The sequence below is a fragment of the Hyperolius riggenbachi genome, chromosome 2 (assembly GCF_040937935.1).
Source record: "Hyperolius riggenbachi isolate aHypRig1 chromosome 2, aHypRig1.pri, whole genome shotgun sequence".
Taxonomy (NCBI): domain Eukaryota; kingdom Metazoa; phylum Chordata; class Amphibia; order Anura; family Hyperoliidae; genus Hyperolius; species Hyperolius riggenbachi.
The window spans coordinates 544,543,068-544,567,092 of record NC_090647.1 but is presented as its reverse complement, the minus strand read 5'-3'; the positions used below and the strand labels follow the sequence as shown (position 1 = coordinate 544,567,092).

The 24,025-nt window shown below is 47.2% G+C and overlaps 1 protein-coding gene across 1 annotated transcript in view; it reads right to left on the bottom strand.

Annotated features, from left to right (window-relative positions):
- The window catches only part of ACE2 (angiotensin converting enzyme 2), a 123,828-nt gene extending 106,519 nt beyond the window's left edge, over nt 1–17,309 (bottom strand). Inside the window, exon 1 of the mRNA XM_068270785.1 lies at nt 17,249–17,309. The gene's annotated coding sequence lies outside the window, so the exon portion shown is untranslated. The remainder of the gene's footprint in view (nt 1–17,248) is intronic.
- Between the last annotated feature and the right edge of the window lie 6,716 nt (nt 17,310–24,025).

The following is a 24,025-nucleotide window of genomic DNA, read 5'->3' as shown; positions in this document are numbered from 1 at the left end:
TAATTTGTATTTTCCCATTGAAATTACACATCTGATTGGCTGTTTGTGACTCTGCCCCCTTTCCAGAATGTGAACCCCAGTCACCCAATGACCGACTGAACCATGTTTGAGGTCTCTGCCATTAAGAGTGTAAGAATGTCAATAGTAAAACAGCGCAGGTCTGCACAATCATAAAAAGGATTAGAAATGATGTCAAATCACCAAAAAGTGTACAAAGCTGTCTCAAACGTGTTCACCATCCCCAATATAGCAAATGAGGCTTACCAGATACTAACAACTCACATTATAAGGTTGCATATAGGCTGAAGGATTTTTTTTTTTTTTAGTAAAACCTGAGGAGGTTTGGGGAGGTCCAAGCCTAAAGCTTGCGATGTAGACAATGTTGCTGCACGTTCTCACATGTACAAGAAGGACACCAATGGTCTCCATACACATTCTCACATGATCAAGAAGACCACCATGTTCTCATATGTACACTAGTGTTGGGCGAACAGTGTTCGCCACTGTTCGGGTTCTGCAGAACATCACCCTGTTCGGGTGATGTTCGAGTTCGGCCGAACACCTGACGGTGCTCGGCCAAACCGTTCGGCCACATGGCCGAACTAAGAGCGCATGGCCGAACGTTCCCCGAACGTTCGGCTAGCGCTGTGATTGGCCGAACGGGTCACGTGGTTCGGGCCCGAACGCGCTCTGATTGGCCGAACGGTCACGTGGTTCGGGTAAATAAATACCCGAACCACGTCATATCTCCGCCATTTGTCTGTGGGTTTAGCTTTGGGTAGGCAGGCAGGGTAGTTCGCTCTCCAGCCACGCTAGCCAGGGTCCCCCCCAGTCATTGTGTGTCGCTGCTGGGAACAGTAGTACACCGCTCAGCCACACTATATATAGCATTGTTTACTGCCACTGTGTACCTCGCTCAGCCACGCTATATATATAGCATTGTGTTTTCTGACACTCTGTGTACATGGCTTAGCCTGACTAATATAGCATTGTGTGTACTGCCACTGTGCACCTCGCTCAGCCACGCTATATATAGCATTGTGTGTACTGCCACTGTGCACCTCGCTCAGCCACGCTATATATAGCATTGTGTGTACTGCCACTGTGCACCTTGCTCAGCCACGCTATATATATAGCATTGTGTTTTCTGACACTCTGTGTACACGGCTTAGCCTGACTAATATAGCATTGTGTGTACTGCCACTGTGCACCTCGCTCAGCCACGCTATATATAGCATTGTGTGTACTGCCACTGTGCACCTCGCTCAGCCACGCTATATATAGCATTGTGTGTACTGCCACTGTGCACCTCGCTCAGCCACGCTATATATAGCATTGTGTGTACTGCCACTGTGCACCTCGCTCAGCCACGCTATATATATAGCATTGTGTTTTCTGACACTCTGTGTACACGGCTTAGCCTGACTAATATAGCATTGTGTGTACTGCCACTGTGCACCTCGCTCAGCCACGCTATATATAGCATTGTGTGTACTGCCACTGTGCACCTCGCTCAGCCACGCTATATATAGCATTGTGTGTACTGCCACTGTGCACCTCGCTCAGCCACGCTATATATAGCATTGTGTTTTCTGACACTCTGTGTACACGGCTTAGCCTGGCTATATAGCATTGTGTGTACTGCCACTGTGCACCTCGCTCAGCCACGCTATATATAGCATTGTGTTTTCTGACACTCTGTGTACACGGCTTAGCCTGACTATATAGCATTGTGTGTACTGCCACTGTGTACCTCGCTCAGCCACGCTATATATAGCATTGTGTTTACTGCCACTCTGTGTACACGGCTCAGCCAGACTATATAGCATTGTGTGTACTGCCACTCTGTGTACACCGCTCAGCCAGACTATATAGCATTGTGTGTACTGCCACTCTGTGTACACGGCTCAGCCAGACTATATAGCATTGTGTGTACTGCCACTCTGTGTACACCGCTCAGCCAGACTATATAGCATTGCGTACTCTGCCAGTCAGTGTGTATATTGCTGGGATCAGTAATACTCCACTCACCGCCAACCACTATATGAGCTCACCATGAGTTCCTCAGAGACCTCCGCTGTGAGCAGCACTCCCAACAACAGCAACAGCCAACGCCCCACGCAAGCTATAACATCCACTACAGCAGCCAGTGGTCAGCAGCAGCCCTCTCCGGAGGAGAATGTTGTGTCCATCGGTCCGTCGCCAGAACGATTAATGAGGGCTGCCATTGAGGAGATGATGGGGCCTGATGTGGAGGAGGAGGTCGGGCTCAGGCCAGCATCCCAAGTTAATGTTGAGGACGATGAGGGGTCTGTGTCTGGGGATGTTGGGGTGGCAGAGGTGGTGGGTGGGTCAGACTCAGGAGAAGAGTTGTATGATGAGGATGATGATCGGGACCATCTGTATGTGCCTCAGAGTCCGACCCCGGAAAACATGTTGTATCGTGTGTTTAGGTACTAAAATCTGCGTTCCCACTTCCCAGTACTGCCTGCAGTGCCCGGGTCCACGGATCCATATAATTTTTTGGGCAGCACTATCAAACTGTGGTACTATGAGTGAGTTGCCATGGTCCTTCTGTGCTGCCTGTCACACTCACCGTCTGTCTGCAGATGGATTGTTCAACACAGCTACGCCATCTGACATGTAGTCCTGGACCTTGACCATCTTCTCTAGGCGATTGGTGTTGGAGGACGTGGAACTGCCCGATTGCTGTTCTGTGGGCTGCTGCATGGGTGTCAGAAAATGTTCCCACTCCAAGGACACTGCCAATACCATTCCCTTTTGGGCACTAGCAGCAGCTTGTGTTCTTTGCTGCCCTCCTGGGTTTGCTGAAGTCAGTCTGTCGGCGTACAACTGGCTAGAGAAGGAGGAGGATGTCAATCTCCTCTCTAAAGTCTCCATCCTCAAGGGCCTGCTGGAATTGTTCCATTTTTGACCTGTCTGACACTTTCTTCAATCAGTTTTTTAACATTGTGTTTGTATAAACTGGGTATAAACCCAGTAATTGGTGTTGTCCAGATTCCAGAATAATGAATAATAATGAATAGTGAATAATGCGCGGGCCGCGTTCAATGCAGTCTAGCATGAATTGAGCCATGTGTGCCAGAGAGTCCTGCCAGACTCCTCTATCTTCATGTTCTTGTAAGCGTTGTGATTGTTGTGATGCACCATATTCGTCACCAGCATCACTTTCTTCCTCTTCTGCTGTCCTTTCCCGCTAAATTGTGGAAGTCCAACGTGCACCGCTCTGTCCCTCGGCAGTGGGGGCATCCAATTCCTGCTCCAACTCCAGCTGTTCCTCGTCCTGTTCTTTGTCATAGCTGGGACCAGCGTTTCCTGAGGCAGGTTGCCTGATGTTGGTATCATCACGCTGATCGTTTTCATCTTCAGAATCCCCCACTTGCATCATGCCAGCGGTTTCCATCTTCAACATTGATTTCTTCAGTAAACACAGCAGTGGTATTGTAATGCTGACTGTAGAGTTGTCACTGCTCAGTCACGCAACGTGGATTGCTCAAAATTTTGGAGGACTTGGCAGAGATCCAACATGGTGGCCCAATCAGATCCACAGAAGCTTGGTAGCTACTAGCTGCTGGAATGCGCCTCGGCACTGCGCAAAAGCGTGCTAGCATGTGCAGCGTAGAATTCCAGCGCGTAGGCAGGGACATCACCCAGCGAGCGATGGTGCGCTAGATTGAAGCGCTCCTGCATCTCTTGGTGAGTCCTTCAGAAGCGGTACTGGACTTTTAACAATGTTTTTTTTTTTTCCTTCAACAGAAGATCTGCCACGTTGGAGTGAGGAGGACGCCGCCGACCCCGACACCAAGCTGAACCCCGGCGAACTCCAAGCAGAGGATCTTCAGAAACCCTCAAGGCTTTGAGCAAGCTGAGGAGGATCAGCAGTCCCGACGAGACCTCTCCTCATATGCGACTGAGTGCAGTGGAGCTCCCCAGAACAACCTCTCAGTTGTCACTTTGTCACTGGTCACTTTGTCACTTTGTCACTTGTCACTGGTCACTTTGTCACTTGTCACTTTGTCATTTTGTCACTTGTCACTTTGTCACTTGTCACTTCTCACTTTGTCACTTGTCACTTTGTCACTTGTCACTTTGTCACTTGTCACTTCTCACTTTGTCACTTGTCACTTTGTCATTTTGTCACTTGTCACTTTGTCACTTGTCACTTCTCACTTTGTCACTTGTCACTTTGTCATTTTGTCACTTGTCACTTGTCACTTTGTCATTTTGTCACTTTGTCATTTTGTCACTTTGTCACTTTGTCACTGGTCACTTTGTCACTTGGTCACTTGTCCAGATGATCTCGGTACACCTCCTGAGATTCAAATTCCTGCACACATTGCTCTGGGATTTGGGTGTGATGAATGATGCATCTAACTGGCCACCGGAGGCAATTAAGGCCTTCAAAACATTGAAAGCAGCTTTCTGTTCCGCCCCCATTTTGCGTCATGTTGAGTTGTTGACGTCATGTTCATCCTCGGCCTCGCCTTGCATTTCAGTGCGAGGTGCATTTTCCACAGAAAAAGGTTGTGAATCCGGGCACAACATTTGTGGCTGTTCCATTGACCTTTCACAGGTAGAAGATTGTGGGGGTGGGAATAGCTCCTCCGAATAGCCCATTGTGTCCTGAAAACTACTCATTGCATTGCTTTGCGCACACATTTTTTTGTCCTCATGCAAGGCCTGAGTTGCACCTGAAAGCGTGGCCTTCTCCTCCTGCGCCTCCTCCTGTTCCATCACATCTGCTGCTGCTGGGTTAGCGTTGACGCCCGGTCCCTGTTTATTGAACCTCTTATCTTTATTACATTTATGACTGCATGGCGGTAAAAAGCATGCTATCCGCACGCTTCTTGTCCTCATGCAAGGCCTGGGTTGTTGTGTCTCAAAAAGCATGGCCTTCTCCTCCTGCGCCTGCTCCTGTTCCATCACGTGTGCTGCTGCTGCTGGGTTACCGTTACCGGTCCCTTTTCCTGGAACCTCTTCTCTGTATTACATTTATGACTGCATGGCGACAAAAAGCATGTTACCTGTCCAAAGAAACATGACATTTTCCACATTTAAAAGACAGTTTTTCCTTTGAAACTTTACAATCAATTTTCTCAAAAACTATAAGCTCTTTTTCAAATATTTTTTTCCTCTTGTACCCACTCCCAAGGTGCACATACCCTGCTAATTTGGGGTATGTAGCATGTAAGGAAGCTTTACAAAGCACGAAAGTTCGGGTCCCCATTGACTTCCATTATGTTCGAAGTTCGGGTCGAACACCCGAACATCGCGGCCATGTTCGGCCTGTTCGGCCCGAACCCGAACATCTAGATGTTCGCCCAACACTAATGTACACGACAAGAAGGCCACCAATGGTCTCCATATACCTTTTCACATGTACAAGTAGTCCACCAATGGTCTCCATACATGTTCTCTCGTACAAGAAGGCAGTGGAAGTGTGCTGGGCCCATAACCCAGAGGTTGATGGATCAAAACCATCATCTGCTAGGTATAATTTCATTTTTGCACCTCGCTTTATCGCATGGGCAAAACGGTTCCCATAGCCCTGTAAGAGAAAGTGTAATAAGGGCCCTGCCGTAACATAGATATTATGGTAGCTAAGACTACTCCTGGGCCTTTCTTGTAGTTCAAGAAATGAGTGAACTGTGATACCACACTTAAAAAAAAAAGCAAACTGTCACGGACGGTTGCGTCCTGTAACCGCCCGTGAAGGAAAGCGATCGCACTCGATTCTCTGCATCGATTGTGCTTCAAATCGATACAATCTGGGTTGAGTGTGTAGGGGCAGCCGCAGTCTCTTCTCAACAGACAGAGAGCACCAGCATGCTGGATGGCTCTTTTGATATGCTAATGAGCCTGAGCCTAATCTGCACTGGAGAGTCCCTGGCTTCAAGCTGTGCTGATGGCCCATCCATCAGGTATAAGGTGACAAGCAGCTGGCAGGAAGACTGGCCCTGTGACTGCTGATCAAGCCAGAGGTGTAAACTCAAAGTTGTCTAAGCAGATTTCACATTCAGATGTTAATTGAAGGAGCCAACAGGGCCTTTCATAGACAAGAAGCAGACACAGCTGGACTCCAGTCAGGCTGACTCCGGCCTTAGCAGGAAGAAATGAATGTACAATATAATCTTTTGCCCATTTACAGAATACAATAAATAGGGTGGTTATGAGAGCGGTATCATTGGATCCGTAGGGTCATGCTGGATCTCTTGATACCAGTCGAGAGGGGCCCGGGGCCCCTACCACCCAGGTATGAATCTACTCAGGACCCTGATCTGATGCACTAGCCATGTCAGGTATCATATTAATCTGTATTTTCCTCCAAGTATGAAGCTGTTACCCCCCTAAATGTAACGTGTATGGTTCAGGAGTTACAGCAATTCATAAGTTTAGCTCTAAAATCTCTGAGAGGGAATGAACTGTCATTTGCTGGTAGTTCAGAGGGGGCCGGCATTGCCACACCCCCAAACCAGCTTCATCAAAAGCACAGAGCCAGCAGGCGGGCTTCTGTCCTCCACTCTGAACCATCTTGCACTCATCAGATGCCAGCTTGAGGATATGCTGGCATCCACCTGGTCTGAACTCTGAACTCTGGACTTTGAAACCAAGGACTTTATGATTCTTCCCACAATAAGGACATCTTTCCAGGAACTAAGTATTTTTCTCCCTTCTTTTATTTTTCATACTGGCTATTACTGTTTTCATAATTGTTGATTTTCATAATTGTCTGTATATATTAATTATTTATATTGCGTGAATAAACGACTTTCCCCAAGTCATTCACTTTCCGCTACCCTGCTTATCAGCACACACAGAAATGATCCCGGGTCTCTGAAGATACGCTACTGTTTGTTTGTTGTTGGCTAGACAGAATATCGTGTGTTTAACCGTTTTATTCGCAGGATTAGTCAGTCAGTTAGTGGGCCCCACGGTCCCATGATAACCGCGGTGGTGGCAGTTTACTCTGAACCAGTGGGTGAAGTGGTAATCACCCGTGTCTCACAGGCTCCCTTCTGAGTTGTCCGCGGCTAATTCTTAACGGTTCCTGCGCATTGACTGCGACCAGAGTTCGCACGATCTGTGCGCTAGCACCGGTTAGAAGGCTGAGTGCGGTCAGCCACTGAGGGCTCCTGTGACAGTGGTGGCAGCGGTGGGATTCCCAGAGTTCTGTTTAGGACAGTGGCCCAAATTTAATATCAAAACACTCACAAGATCCGGACCAGCAGAATGATATAACTTCCACATTTCTCACCTGAACGGTATTGCTTAAACATGCTCAAAATACTAAACTCCATGCTTTCTAATATGGCTCCGGCCGGTCTGAGCAGAGCAGATTTTTTGAATAGCCCCCTGCTGGGAGCTCATCCTGTCTTCCCCAAATGGCAGAGTGAGTTCTCTGCTGACTAATTAACATCTAGGTGTCACCTGGTTCCCAGAGCCAAAAGGGAAATTGTGCCTTCCACAGGGAATATGTCCAAGCTAATTAACACCTTCCCCCCAGGCTGTCATTTCAGCTAAGACAGATTTCCCAGCTGTTCCTAAGCAGAGGGATACTGCACATCAGATCTTGGCTTTATTGATCTGAGGCGCAATCGATGCAGGAATCGAGTGCGATCGTTCTTTTCTTCACGGGCGGTTCCAGGACGCGCCTGCGTCCCCGCAATCGTCCGTGACAGCCCTCCCCCTTGTCCGTGGCTTAGCCACTCATCCGCAAGATGTGTGGCGGCGCCGCTAACCTGGCTGACGGGCCTCGAGTTGCCGGTACGGCGGGAAAACCTATTGGAGCCTGTGGACCGGTCGCGGTCTGCTACCCTCAGGGTTGACCCAACCTGGACCGTTCTGGACAGGGCGTTTGCGCCACTGCAGTCGGACGTGGTGCCTGCCGGGACTGCTGACAACGGGCAGTGGGTTGGTTAGGTCAACAGCCAGCCCACGCAGGGTTCCCCTGCTGAGTGGCTGTGGACCTAAGGGAACCCCGCGGGAATCCCTGGACCTTCCCAGCTCCTGACAGACGGCACATGCCCTGCAGTAGTTTGCTACATCCCTGTTCATCCGGGGCCAATAAAACTGGTTCCGAATACCGGCGAGTGTCTTGCGGACACCCGAGTGCCCTGTCAGAGGATTACCATGTGCGGATTTCAGCACATGTCCCCTGAACGCACTCGGGACCACAAGCCACTTGGTATTCGCGTGGGATCTACCTGTAGGGGGCTGTACAGACTCACTGTACAGTCTCCCACCTTCCCAGTACACCTTGAAAGCGGCCCCGTCTGCGAGGGGCTCAGCGGCTTGCTGCCTGAGCACCTCCAGGCTTGGGTCACTTTGTAGTGCAGCTGAGAATACGGCGCTGTCAGTTTCAGCCAACTGGCTCATGTCACACGAGGCCAGCGGCTGAAAGGTCTCATCCCTGCGGTCAGAGGAGGGGGAGGAGGCCGGAACCCCCTCCACCTGTTCCGAGCCCAGGTTCTGAGCAGTGCAGCTGCGCGGTACTGCTAGCACCGGTACACTGTCAGAATGGCACAGACGGACAGTACTCAAATCATCATTGCATGCAGTAATGATATTGACAGGTATAGACATTTTTTCATTACAGATAGGTTGTACAGTAAACTCAGGTACAGTTACAGCATCATCACAACAGACAGTCTGTACATCAAACTCAGGTGCCTTTGAAGCAGTCACTATTGAACCTGGTACCCTTGAACTGGGCACATTCAACCCACCTCCCCCTGGTGCTCCCCCAAGTGTATAAAGTACCTGGTGGTGGGTGGAGAGTCCGTCTCCTTCCGTGAGCGACAAGGCGGTCGTGGCAGGTTCATAGTAGGACACAAGCTTGCCCAAATCAGTCCCAAGCAACACAGGGACTGGGAGATCCTTCATAACCCCAACAACCCGTTCTTGGACTCCTCCCACTCCCCAATCCAGCTTCACTTTTGCGTGGGCTATGTGGAAAAGGGTGCCCTCTACTCCAGTAAGGGCAAGGGATCGGCTGGAGCTGATGCTCTCCTTTGGCACAAGATGTGAGTGAACTAACGTGATGTCAGCTCCGGTGTCTCGAAATCCGGTGACAACTTTGCCGTTCACTCTAACAAGTTGCTGCTGGTCGGTTCGGTCGCGGATTTCCTGTCCGCGTGCAAACAGGACAAAATCTGATGATCCAGGCTGTGGTTCGCTGGCGGGTTGCCTCTGCTGTGGGTGAGGTGCAGGTGATGCAGATGATCCAGGTGCTGGTGGTGTCTGTCTCCGCTCCGGACAGTCGAATTTCATGTGTCCGGGCTGGCGGCAGTAGTGACAGGTGACCTCTCCAGGCGCTGCGGGCCTGGGTGCAGCAGCTGCGCTGGGTGGCCTCTGTGGCGGACGGCTCACAGGGGCAGGAGGGTCTGCCGAGGTATTGGGCTGACCTCCTCTCCAGCTGGATGGGACAGTTCTGCGTGTATCAGCCACCCGGGTAGTTGCAAAAGTCTCAGCAAGGTCTGCAGCGACAGTGGCTGAAGCCGGCCTGCGTTCTAACACAAACTGTCGTACATCAGCAGGGCAAATGTTCAGAAATTGTTCCAGGACTATCAAGTCCTCCAGGACGCCATAAGACCCTTTGGTGAGGCCTAGAGTCCACTGCCGGAGTGTGGTGAGCAAGCTGCTGGCCACATCTCGGTACGAATCAGAAGGCTTTTTCTGCCAGGCCCTGAACTTTTTCCGATAGGCTTCTGGCGTCAGCTGGTACTTAGTAATGATAGCGTCTTTTATAGCATCATAATCATTATCCTTTTCCGCAGGCAATTCTGCGAAAGCATCAAGCGCTTTGTAGCGCAGCAAAGGTGTCAGATGTCTGGCCCACTGGTCTTGGGACAGACGATACTGACGGCATGCTTTTTCAAAAGACCGCAAAAACAAGTCAATGTCAGTGTCTTTTTCAATATTAGCAAATTTAAATTTTGCACTTACGGGTGCTGCAGCTCCTTCAGCAGGGAGGCTGGGCGGTGAACTCCGGCTGGCCTGTTGCACCTTTGCCATGTTGAGCTCATGCTGTCGTCTCTCCCGCGCCTCTGCGGCATCCCTCTCCGCGTGGCGTTCAGCAGCAGCAGCAGCAGCAGCAGCTTTGCGTTCTGCAGATTGGCGCTCCCGTTCCTCTCGTGCTTCCATGTACTGCATGTACTTTTCCAGGTCAGTCTCCATCAGCTTTTGTAATGCCTGCTGCATTACCGGGTCAGCACCCATGGACAGTCCAGTACTGGCCAGTTCCGGGCGAGTAATGTCAGAAACTCTGGGATTGGGGTCCATACTGACAGTCTCTGGCGTAACTGTTGCAACAGGGCCCGCAGGATGCTCAACCTCTGTACGCCTAAGATCTTCAGCCTCTGGTTCCCCTAGACTGTCAGATGGGCTGGTATCCACCTCAGCGGACACTCCCGGCTCCCGCAGTTGCTGGGCATCCCATCTGGACAAGTCTGCTATCAGGTCCCGTTTTGTCTTGCGGAGGATGCCAATGCCCCTCTCTTCGCAAAGATTTTCCAGGTCTGCTAGGCACATGTTCTGGTAGTTCCCGGACATTTCCATGCCAAATAAAATAAAACTTTGGGGAAGGGGTACTGGCTACACAGTCTCTCTGTATATATAAAAAATATATTGCCTTCCAGCTACACCAACGAATTAGTTCGTTTCTCGATAGCGCTAGCGCTATCGCAGATACTTTCAGCACAACACAGATCCCAACCGCTGCCTAACACTGTCACAGGGCCAGTCTTCCTGCCAGCTGCTTGTCACCTTATACCTGATGGATGGGCCATCAGCACAGCTTGAAGCCAGGGACTCTCCAGTGCAGATTAGGCTCAGGCTCATTAGCATATCAAAAGAGCCATCCAGCATGCTGGTGCTCTCTGTCTGTTGAGAAGAGACTGCGGCTGCCCCTACACACTCAACCCAGATTGTATCGATTTGAAGCACAATCGATGCAGAGAATCGAGTGCGATCGCTTTCCTTCACGGGCGGTTACAGGACGCAACCGTCCGTGACACAAACAGAGAAGCTTCCCCATATTGGAGCATTGGATTTGGTAAAGTCTTAAGCCAATGTGTTGACTCACCATACAGCCCTGCACCCGGCATGTGTCTCGTATGACTGTCTATAGGATCATTCACTACACAGCCCTGCACCCGGCATGTGTCTCATATGACTGTCTATAAGTAAGCTTTAGGTTAGCAGGAATGGTTGTATGGCCACCTAGCTTTTCATCCTTCCCACCCTTGCCCTGGAATGTTCCAGACTTCAAAGTGTTGTCCTTTGCTGTGTGTGTGGTTGGTGGTATAGTGGTGAGCATAGCAGGCCTCCACACAGTTGACCTGGGTTCGATTCCTGGCCAAAGTATGTGAGCTTGCTTTTGACATACTACAAATCCGTGCAAGACCAGAGAGAGAGAGAGGGTGGTGGTGGTGGTGGTCTTATTGCCGACTTGTAATTAATCCGGATTCGGATATCTGGGAGAAATCCGCGGATATCCGAGTTGGCCGTGAAACTATCCGCAGATAGCTATCCGGATTTCTGCACAACTATCCGGAATCCGGATCTGGCCTGAGTGTAAAAATGGTCGGATATCCGGGTAATCCTGATGAGCATCCCTGCTCTATACATGTTCTCTCATATACAAGAAGGCCAGCAATGGTCTCCATTCACATTCTAACTTGTACAAGAAGACAGCCACCAATGGTCTCAATACACGTTCTCTCATGTACAAGAAGGCCACCAATGGTCTCTATACATGTTCTCATATGTACAAGAAGGCCACCAATTGGTCTCCATACACGTTCTCTCATGTACAAGAAGGCCACCAATGGTCTCCATACACATTCTCTCATGTACAAGAAGGCCACCAATGGTCTCCATACATGTTCTCACATGTACAAGAAGGCCATCAATGGTCTCAATACACGATCTCACATGTACAAGAAGGCCACCAATGGTCTCCATACACGTTCTCACATGTACAAGAAGGCCACCAATGGTTTCCATACATGTTCTCACACGTACAAAAAGGCCACCAATGGTCTCCATACACGTTCTCACATGTACAAGAAGGCCACCAATGGTCTCCATACACGTTCTCACATGTACAAGAAGGCCACCAATGGTCTGCATACACGTTCTCACATGTACAAGAAGGCCACCAATGGTCTGCATACACGTTCTCACATGTACAAGAAGGCCACCATTAATCTCCATCAGGGACGGATCTAGGGGGGGGCAAGCGGGTATCTTGCCCCAGGCGCAGTTTGTTGAATTCTTAAAAAGGCGGCAAAATTTGGATGGGGAATGGCAGTTTAGGCGCCAAAACCTGATCTTTAGGTGCCAAAACCTGACCTTTAGGCGCCAAAACTGGATGGGGAATGGCAGTTTAGGCGCCAAAACCTGACCTTTAGGCTCCAAAACCTGACCTTGCCCCAGGCGCAACTTGGTCTAGATCCGTCCCTGATCTCCATATATTCCTCTGTACTGGTCAGTATTAGTTGCAGCTCAGATCTCGTAGTGACTAAGTTTTGGGGAGACCCATATAGACCCACCATAATAAAAAGTCAGAAAACGACAAAAAAATTCTGCTTACCAAATAATGGCCTATGTCACTGACAAGATATTATATAGACCATAGTAAAGTTATTTGCTTTGCTCAATATTTGCATAACACCTGTCAAGATTACTCATTCTTTCTGGAAAGTGATTGTAGGGTGTACTTTAGCCTGTGAAGTTTATGTATCGCTCTTAGGAATTTTAATGATGTGCTATATTCAAAATTGCCATGGTGCGAATAAGTCGCAAACCATAGTTAATTATCAAAAGCTGAGGCATTTATCAGATGCAATCTACACTTGCTGCAAGAAAATAAGAGTGATCTCCCTCTGCATGCCTGTGTGTGTGTGTGTGTGTGTGTGTATATATATATATACTAGCTGGTCGCCCGGCGTTGCCCGGGTATGTAATTGGCTAGTGTTACCTCTGCCCACTTTTTCTAATCCTAACACACAATTATTCGAGGATGACCTAGTTTGTGAGCTTTGCGGTCTTTGGCATCAATAATTGGCATTGAAATGAAATAAATCTAATTGGCTGTGGCTCCACTCCTTTGAAAATTAATAGGTGAATTTTGATTAGCTTTTGTAGGCTCCATCCACTTTTCTGAATATTAATCCCAGTCACCCAGTGACCAATTGTGCAAAGTTTAAGAAACCTGCCATTGACAGAGTTAGAAAAACAAAAGTTTGCTTTCTTAAAACAGAAAGAATTTGCGATAATTTAGGTTGGAGTGAGCTTAAAATGTCTCCCAGTGCATCACTGTTGAATATATGCAAATTAACCATTGTTATCCTTAAAAGCTAAACACACCTCCAGAACTGCTGGAATGAAATGATGTGTCAGTTTGTTAATTTGTACAGAGCCATAATAATCCAACATGCATACAGACTATTTTGGATTGTTTGATCCTCATCAGTGCATGGCATGGATTAATTTGGCTCTTGCAGTAGGGCTTGTAACACCGAGAGGTACAGACTAACCAGCAAGCTCATGGTGACCCAGAACTCATTGGAGTGTGTAAGGGACTACAATGGTCCTAAAAGCCCCCGTACTAAGATGTTAAGAAAAACAAAAGTTTGCTTTCTTAAAACAGAAAGAATTTGCGATAATTCAGGTTGGAGTGAGCTTGAGATGTCTCCCAGTGCATCACTGCTAAATATATGCAAATTAACCATTGTGCACTTAGAAGCTAAACACACCTCCAGTGTAATAGTGTAAGAATGGCTGCAGTTTACATTTTCCAGTGAAATTTGTATTTGTCTCCACCCCCTTTTTGGTTATGGGAATAAAAAGTATCCTATACTTTATTCCAGGTAATGTACTATGTGTGTGCCAAATTTCAGTTTACATTCTAGCAGTGAAATTTGTATTTTTCTCCACCCACTGATGTCCTAATGTTTCCCGGGTATGTATTTGGCTGCTGTTGGCTGTGGCCACTTTTTCTAACCCTAACACACAATTGTCAATAGTCAATGACCAAGTTTGTGAGATTTGTGGTCTTTGGCATGAATAATTTTCATTGAAATGAAACACATCTGATTCGCTGTTTGTGGCCCCACCCCTTTTCTAAATATTTAACCCCATTCACCCAATGATCAACTGTACCAGGTTTGAGGCTTGTGCCATTAACAGTGCAAAAATGGCAGCAATTAAATATTTGCCTTGAAAATCAATAGGTGAATTGTGATGGGTTTTTGTAGGCTCCGCCCACTTTTCTGAATATTAATCCCAGTCACCCAGTGACCAACTGTGCAAAGTTTTAGATCCCTACAATTAATAGTGTAAGAATAGCTGCAGTTTACATTTTCCCAGTGAAATTTGTGTTTGTCTACGCATTGCCCAGGTATGTATTTGGCTGGTGTTGGCTCCGCCCACTTTTTCTAACCCTAACACAAAATTACTTAATGACCAAGTTTGTGAGCTTTGCGGTCTTTGGCATCAATAATTTGCATTGAAATAAAATAAATCTGATTGGCTGTGGCTCCACCCCTTTTCTGAATTTGAACCCCAATCACCCAATGGCCAACTGTACCAGGTACAGGTGATTAACAGTGCAATAATGGCATCAATTAAATATTCCCCTTAAAGATTAATAGGTGGATTTTGATTGGCTTTTGTAGGCTCCACCCACTTTTCTGAATATTAATCTCAGTCACCCAGTGACCAACTGTGCAAAGTTTGAGAACCCTACCATTAACAGTGTAAGAATGGCTGCTGTTTACATTTTCCCAGTAAAATTTGTATTTGTCTCCGTCCACTTATGACCCTGCGTTGCCCGCTTATGTATTTGGCTGGTGTTGGCTGTGCCCACTTTCCTAACCCTAACACACAATTAATCAATTACTCAATTACCAAGTTTGTGAGCTTTGCGGTGTTTGGCAACAATAATTTGCATTGGAATGAAACAAATCTGATTGGCTATTTGTGGCTCCACCCCCTTTCTGAAATTGATACCCAGTCACCCAATGATCAACTATACCAGGTTTGAGGCTTGTGTCATTAACAGTGCAAGAATGGCAGAAATATTCCCCTTGAAAATCAACCAACTGTACAAAGTTTGAGAACCCTACCATTAACAGTGTAAGAAAAACAAAAGTTTGCTTTCTTAAAACAGAAAGAATTTGCAATAATTCAGGTTGGAGTGAGCTTAAAATGTCTCCCAGTGCATCACTGTTGAATATATGCAAATTAATCATTGTTACCCTTAAAAGCTAAACACACCTCCAGAACTGCTAGAATGCAATGATATGTTAGTTTGTTAATTTGTACAGAGCCATAATAATCCAACATGCATACAGACTGTTTTGGATTGTTTGATCCTCATCAGTGCATGGCATGGATTACTTTGGCTCTATGCAGTAGGGCTTGTAACACCGAGAGGTACAGACTAACCAGCAAGCTCATAGTGACCCAGAACTCATTGGAGTGTGTAAGGGACTACAATGGTCCTAAAAGCCCCCTTACTAAGATGTTAAGAAAAACAAAAGTTTGCTTTCTTAAAACAGAAAGAATTTGCGATAATTCAGGTTGGAGTGAGCTTGAGCTGTCTCCCAGTGCATCACTGCTGAATATGCAAATTAAGCATTCTACCCTTAGAAGCTAAACACACCTCCAGTGTAACAGTGTAAGAGTGGCTGCAGTTTACATTTTCCAGTGAAATTTGTATTTGTCTCTTTTTGGTTATGAGAATAAAAAGTATCCTATACTTTATTCCAGGTAATGTACTATGTGTGTGCCAAATTTCATTCAAATCCGTTCAGCCGTTTTTTGCGTGATCGAGTAACAAACATCCAAACTTTCCCATTTATTATATTAGTAGGATACTGTGTATGTGTATGTGTATGTGTATGTATGTATATATATATATAGGGCAGGATTTACCATAAGGCACTGTAGGCGCGTGCCTAGAGGTGCCTGATGATGGAAGGGCGTCTCATTCTCCACTCTGAGCGCCTCCTTCCCTCCTTTATTATGCAGAGTCCTGAGCAGTACGTAAATAAGAGGTCACTCACCCAGGTTTCGACATTCCACTAGGGGTCATCACTAACTACTTAAAGGGATACTGTAGGGGGGTTGGGGGAAAATGAGTTGAACTTACCCGGGGCTTCTAATGGTCCCCCGCAGACATCCTGTGCCCGCGCAGCCACTCCCCAATGCTCCGGCCCCGCCTCCGGTTCACTTCTGGAATTTCAGACTTTAAAGAGGAACTCCAGCCTAAACAAACATACTGTCATTAACCTCCTTGCCGGTTTTCCCGACCTGAGCTCGGGGTAGAAAAAACAAGCTATTAGCGGTGATCCCGAGCTCAGGTCGGGGTATGCATTGCAGAGCCTTACTTGTGGTTGTGGAGTCCCGCGCGCGATCTCGCTGCACAGCGGGACTCCAGCCTCTCTCCCCGACAGTGTGGGGTCTTTCCCTGGCCGCCGGGATCCCCCATGTCCCCGCTATTCTTCCGGGGATCCGGCAGCCAGTTGTAGCAGCGCAGCCGTGGTGGTGGCAGCAGAGCGATGGTGGCAGCGTGACGTCATCGGGGGCGGGGCTAATATTGAAAACTAACTTCTCTATATTAGAGAAATATAGAGAAGTTCGTTTATATGTATATTAGCGCCATCTTGTGGACAAAGAGAAAACTGCAGCCCAGGAGCCCAGGAAGGTACATTTTTTTTTATTTTGCTGCAGATCTCCCTGCCAGAATGATTTTTTTCAGGTTTTAGGGTCTGAAAGAGTGAAAAAAAAATTGCACCGCTTTTAGACCCTAAAATCTGGAAAGAATCAGACCGCCAAGGAGGTTAAAGGGGAACTGAAGAGAGAGGTATATGGAGGCTGTCATGTTTATTTCCTTTTAATCAATACCAGTTGCCTGGCAGCCCTGCTGATCCTCTGCCTCTAATACTATTAGCCATAGCCCCTGAACAAGCATACAGCAGATCAGGTGTTTCAGTGGTTCAGACTTATAAGTCTGATCTGACAAGACTAGCTGCATGCTTGTTTCTGGTTTTAATCAGATACTACTGCAGAGAAATAGACCAGCAGGGCTGCCAGGCAACTGGTATTGATTAAAAGGAAATAAACATGACAGCCTCTATATACCTCTCTCTTCAGTTCCCCTTTAAGTTACATTAGTTATGTTAATTAAAATAGATAGGTAATATAATCTCTTACTCACACTGTTTTAAAAGAACAGGCAAATGTTTGATTTCATGATGGCAGCCATCTTTTTGGTTGAAAGGAGGTGACAGAGAGCATGAGACACAGTTCCAACTGTCCTGTGTGCTGAGCACCTCTCCCAGTTGCTAGGCAACGTAAATAACAACATAGGAAATCCCATCATGCTCTGCACAGCATCAGGGGAAAAAAAAGCCTGGGCTTTTTTTCTTTGATGGATGGAGCTTAGCTAAAAATGCAACTAAAAATGATGCTTTGGTAAGAAAAACAAAGTTCTGATGCTGTGAAACTTTCAAAGAAACACCAAGCCTTTTCAGTTCTACTGAGTAGATTTTTAGTCCGGAGGTTCACTTTAAAGTCTGAAAACCACTGCGCCTGCATTGCCTTGTCATCAATCCCGCTGATGTCACCAGGAGCATACTGCGCAGACACAGACCATACTGGGCTTGCGCAGTATGCTCCTGGTGACATCAGCGGGAGCGAGGACACGGCAACGCAGGCGCAGTGGTTTTCAGACTTTAAAGTCAGAAATTCCAGAAGTGAACCGGAGGCGGGGCCAGAGCATCGGTGAGTGGCTGCGCGGGCACAGGATGTCTGTGGGGGGCCATTAGAAGCCCCGGGTAAGTTCAACTCATTTTCCCCCGACCCCCCTACAGTGTCCCTTTAATACTGAGAGTACACCTGTAGCTACCTATGATGGGCAGGGGAAGTAAAGGAGAAATGACAGCTGGGACAGCCAGCACATTTATGGCGCGGTTTGGGGTGGGGTGGGGAGGGTTTGTAGGTTCATGGAGGGAGAAGTCTAGGGTGCAAGGAGATCTGTGCCTATAGGCCCCTGTGAGGTAAATATTATTAAACAAAAACCATACAGTTTGATGCATTTATGCAATTTATGCATGTAGAGAATACAAAGGGTGTTGTATGAACAAATTCACTTTAATTCTTGAATCACCAATCAAAGTTGTGGACATAGCATGCAAAAACGCTTTCAGAATTCCAAATCACAAAAGTGACTGGCTGACATTTGTTTCATTGCCAAAGGCCACTTCCTCAGAGGCACACAGGATGTAAACACATCAACTGCGGATCATGGGAAATGCACCACCGCAATCTGTAGTGAAAAGAGAGAAACCACACTCTGCCGCAGGGTCATATGAATGATGCTTTCTGTGTTGGGATGTGATGGGGGGCGGAGCATGGCAACGCAGCACAATGGCCAATGGCCATGTGTGACTAATAAGAGAAACTCCGACCAAGAATTGAATGTTATCCCAATCAGTAGCTGATACCCCCTTTTACATGAGAAATCTATTCCTTTTCACAAACAGACCATCAGGGGGCGCTGTATGACTGATATTGTGGTAAAACCCCTCCCACAAAGAAATTCTGAGTACAGTACTTATGGCAGTTTCCTGTCTGTGAACCTTGTTGCATTGTGGGAAATAGAGGTTTACAGCTGTTTCCAACTGCCAAAAAATCATGCAGCAACTACATCACCTGCCAACAGTAAACATGGCACCATATAATAAATGTCAGAATGTAAATCAGGGATTTAAAAGTTTTTACAATGGGCAAACACTGCCTAAATCATTTATACATGATTATTGTAAAAATGAAGCACTTTTTTTTTTTTACATTATTTTCACTGGAGTTCCTCTTTAAAGAGATTAATGTATTTAAAGGGAAGGCACATGTATTTTGAATGTGGCACCGGAGCATTCATTAGCACAGCTTACTGATGAACTCTGTGAGATGCGATGCAGGTGGGAGCAAGTGGCCGAGTCTGCCTCATCTCCTTCACACATTTTATGCCCTATGGCTTTGCATGCTTCATGAATTCGATACATGGAAGTACTATACTGTATGCTAACTACAGTACATGTCCTCGTTTGGCTTGCACAAGTGCATTTAATTATTGTTAAAGGGGAAACCTGTATCGTATTATTCTAACTTGCCCACCATAGCCTCACATACGGATGCTTGGGGGGGGGGGGGGGGTCTATTAAAGCCAATGTAAATTGGAAAAAAACAAGCAAACAAACATATACTTACCTAAGGAGAGGGAAGGCTCTTGGTCCTATAGGGCATTCTCGTTCTCCTCCCGGTCTCCACGTTCCAGCGCTGTCACCTCGTTCCGGTCTGCCGCCGCGGGAGGCTTCAGAAGACTTCCGGAGCCCAAGTTCTCCCAAAGACAAGTGGCTCCGTCAGGGGTGTTGCTAGCCCCAAAGATCAGTAGCGTGTGCGCCGGATCTATTCTGGGGTGCCCCGGATGTCCCCCAGGCAGCAGTACTGACCTCGGCCGGTTGTTCTCCAGATTCTGCAGACATCTTCTCTCCCAGGCTTCTCCTCCTAGTGCCTCAGAATGAATCAGATGCTGGAGCTCCTAGAGTCTGATTCTCGGATGCTAGGGGGAGAATCGCCAGATACAGAGGATGTCTCCAGACTTGGAGAGCGGATGAAAGGTAGTAGTTGTTGTAGTAGTACTAGTGCTACTCTACTGGGGGAGTCAGGGGGAGGAACAGTGAGGACACACACAACAATGCATGCTCCCTATGGAGGCTCCAGGCACCACAGCTTTGAGCGTGTCTCCACAACACCCAGCATGCCCCATAGACGTACCATAGTGCCCAGCATGGCACTGCACAGTACTCAGCAGGTCCCATATGTGACATTGCCTATTTCTGTGATGTGCTGCATTTTATTTTTTTCTGCGAAGGCCTACTTAGATCGCTGTAAAGTTCATGTAAATTTGGCCCCACCCATGGCCACACCCACCTTCTGGTGCATGGCCACACCTATTTTTCAACTGGAGTGCCAAAAAGTGCCCCCGATCTCTTAGGATCCTAGCTACACCCCTGGGCTCCGTACTGTGCATGCGGGAACGCGCAAGAGAACGTGCTCGTGCAGACGCAGTACTGAGCCGTCCAGGCTCCCAAAGACTTCCAAAGGCACCTGCGACAGCACAGAGCAGTATTCAACCGATCAGTTGAATACTGCTAACGGGAGTGACAATGCTGCAATGAGGGGACCAGGAGAGGAATGGGAAGGCTCTATAGGACCCAGTGCCTTCCCTCTCCATCGGTAAGTATCTGTTTTGTTTTGTTTTTTAATGATGGTTTACATACATTCACTTTAAATGAGAGTTATAACATGCTGGCTTCAACGCAGTATAACTTTTTTTTTTGTTGCTTCTATTCCAGTTGTGGATTATATATTTTTTCCTTCTGTTTGGAAGTGGTTGAAAATGTTTGACAGTGTTTTTCATATTATAGCTCCTAATAAAGTATTTATGATTACTATTGTTCATTATATTGGTTCTGATTCAGTAACCTAAGGACAGAAAGCTTTCTAATGTTCCAAATGTGTGCAGTTTTGATGAGTGCAGGGAAAGAAACAAGGCGGGGCTTTTTCTTGGTGCAGTACTAACAGTCCCTCCCCAGTTATAGGAGACAGTAATGAGCTGAGTCTCCCTCAGTCCTAGATACTGACTCCTATGTCTGTCAGCAGTGGGGGAGGAGCATATTTTCAAGTTGGACAGCACGGTGTCCTCCTCCTTGCAAAGTCCCCAGATCACTGCTGGTGGGCAAGGAGCTCTTTGGGCTCTCCTTAGAACAGTGAAATGCTTGGTAATAAGGGACAGTGGTTCATTGTGCTCTCTAATTGCCCCAATATCAGGGTGATCAAAATAAGCATTTCTGCTCCGGCTAAAAGCTAGAGTCAATAAAAAAACCGGAGATAGTAATTTTTTATCTTTTGCAAGTTGCTAGAATTCTTTGAAGTTCATCTCCAGGACCCTGCCTGGTCCGCCACCTGATTGCAGACTCTTCTCCTGTCTACTGTAGTTTGGCACCCTTTGTATTATTTGTAGTCTCATCCGCTAGCTTAAAGAGATGCTAGGAAAGTGTCTATCCCCTTTAAAGAGTACGTGAAGTAAAATGAGGATATATTCACTAAACTTTGTTAAGCAAATCATATAGTGCACATTTTGCACATTATCCAAGGGAGAAGGGATGCTGGCTCTGCGTACAAGCATTTGACAATCACTCCCATCTCTGCAGCAGCTGTCAGCACTGCCAGGCAGATTTCACAGCAACCATGCAGAGTGCCTGAGCAGTGATTAGGTGAAACAACAGAACAGATACAGGTATGTGTGCATCATACAGCTTGTTCAATACTTGAAACGAATAAAGATAATTTGATAAGGGTTGCTTTTCTCTGGGGGAAGAAACACACTAGGCAGAATCGCGTATGCGTTTTCCATAGCACATAGTAGGAAACGCATATGCGATTCTGCCCAGTGTGTTCCTACCCTGAGGGAAAGTGGAGGTTTGATTTTAACATTCTCCTGGATGCTGGAGTCTAGATTTGTTCTACTGTCATTGCACAAACGGAATCTCTAATCTAATCACACCGATTTCAGCTGATCTTTGAGTCACAGCAGGTTGTATTGAGCTCTGCAGGGAATGATGTTATGACAGAATATATCTTTTTATGACTCTGGCATGGATTATTATATTGCTGGCTAGTTGTACAGCATGACGTTTGTATTACTTTTATGATCTTTTAAGTATTATTATTATGAAGTTGTAATGTGCTGACATCTTCTGCAGCACTGAGTACATAATCATGTCACTTACTGTGCTCAGAGGAGCTCACACTGTAATCCTACCAAAGTCATAGGGCTTGATTCGCTAACATTAGCACCAGGGCCGGTTTACCATAAGGCACTGTAGGCACATGCCTACAGGCGCCCAATGATGGAAAGGCAGCCCACTCCTCTCCCCGAGTGCCTCCCTCCCACCTAACCTATGCAGAGTCCTTATGAGATAGTAAATGAGGTTATTCATCCTGCTATCGGCATTCCACTGATGAGGTCTCCCTTCAATCAGGGAACTTGTAGCTACTTAATACTGAGGTTCCTCTAGCTGCCTAATACTTGGGGGCACCTCTAGCTGCTGAATACTGAGTGTACCTCTGGCTACCTAATGCTAATGGACACCTGTAGCTACCTATGCCGGGCAAGGGAAGTAAAGGAGAAGTGACAGCTGGGACAGCCAGCACACTTGCGGTGCAGTTTGGTGGGGGTTTGTAGGTTCATGGTGGGAGAAATCTAAGGTGCCAGAACCAGGGCCGGTTCTCTAATGAAGCAAGGTGAAACATTGCATCAGGCGGCAGAGATTAAAGGGGCAGCATATTTGTACTGTGTGTTTACACTTACAGCATGCAGTCAGAGTAGGAGAAGAAGCAAGAAGAGGAGGTCATCATTGGGGAAAAGCAACTACTACTGTGTAACGTGGCATGCAAATAGTCGGGTGCTGTGCGATCATTCCAAATCGGGAAAGGGGGGAGGGGCGCATCCTCACAAGTTTGCCTCAGGCACCAAAAAGTCTAGAACTGGCCCTGGCCAGGACAACTGTGCCTATAGGCTCCTGTGAGGTAAATCCGGGCTGCAAGTTAAATGAACTTACGCTCCCTGATGACATTAGCATGAAGTAATGACAGAGCGGCCATGCTACGCGCAAAAAATAAAACAAAACACAAAATCCAGGCTCCTCACCTCGAGCTAGGACATTTAAAGTACGGTGACCATACGTCCCGCTTTACCCGGGACAGGTCCCAGATTCGGGGTCCCCTGTCCCAGGCTGCATGAGGTCCCGGGAAACGTCCTTCTTTTAGCCGCGGGACATCCCGGCCTCAGGACTCAGGCCACCGTACGATTGCATGAACTGGGCGCGGTGTATAATAGACGCCGTGCCAGTTCATAGCCTGCAGCCCGCACCAGCCTGCATAGTCTCCCGGGTTCCGGCAGGCAGAGCAGGGCTACAGGAAGATGGCGTCCAAAGCCCTGTACTGGAGACTATTTGTGTTTTCAGTACAGGGCTTCGGGCGCCATCTTCCCGTAGCCCTGCTATTCAGTTCAGTGCGGGAGACTGCAGGAGGAAGAACGTCCGGGGGAGATGTGCGCCAGAGGCTCGCCGGGACAGAAGACTTCTGCAGGTGAGTAAATTCCTTTTTTTGCAGGTGAAATGTTGCCCACTGTGTTATTTTCTGCTGAAATATTGCTCAAATAGCGTTTGTTTTTTGCTGAAATGTCGCCCAAATAGCATTTGTTTTCTGCTGAAATGTCGCCCCAAATTGCGTTTGTTTGCAGCTGAAATGTCGCGCAAATTGCGTTTGTTTTCTGCTGTAAACACGTGAAACAAATATTGCCCAAATAGCGTTTGTTTTCTGGTGAAATGTTGCCCACATTGCGTTTGTTTTCTGGTGAAATGTTGCCCACATTGCGTTTGTTTTCTGGTGAAATGTCGCCCAAATTGCGTTTGTTTTCTGCTAAAATGTTGCCCACATTTCGTTATTTTCTGCTGAAATGTTGCCCAAATTGCGTTTGTTTTCTGCTGAAATGTTGCCTAAATTGCATTTATTTTCTGGTGTCTGGGGTAACTTGCTGCATTTATCATTTAATGGTCATAGTTGGCTATATTTGCTGCTTTGGGGTTACGGTTACGCTCCGCCCATACAATGTCATGGCCCCCCCGATCCCCCCCACACCCATTTTTCGCTCCCCCACCAGGTTGGAACCAGAAAAATCTGGTCACTGTATTTAAAGAGAATCTGTACTGTCCAATTTGTACAATAAAAAACATACCAGTGGAGTCACTGTGATCTTCTGGATCCCTCTTTGCCATTTCCGCCGCGATCCTGGCTTTTAATCGCCAGTTTTAGGCAGTGTTTACAGACAAAAAACATGGCCGCTAACCAGGAAGTGATGTTTGTATAT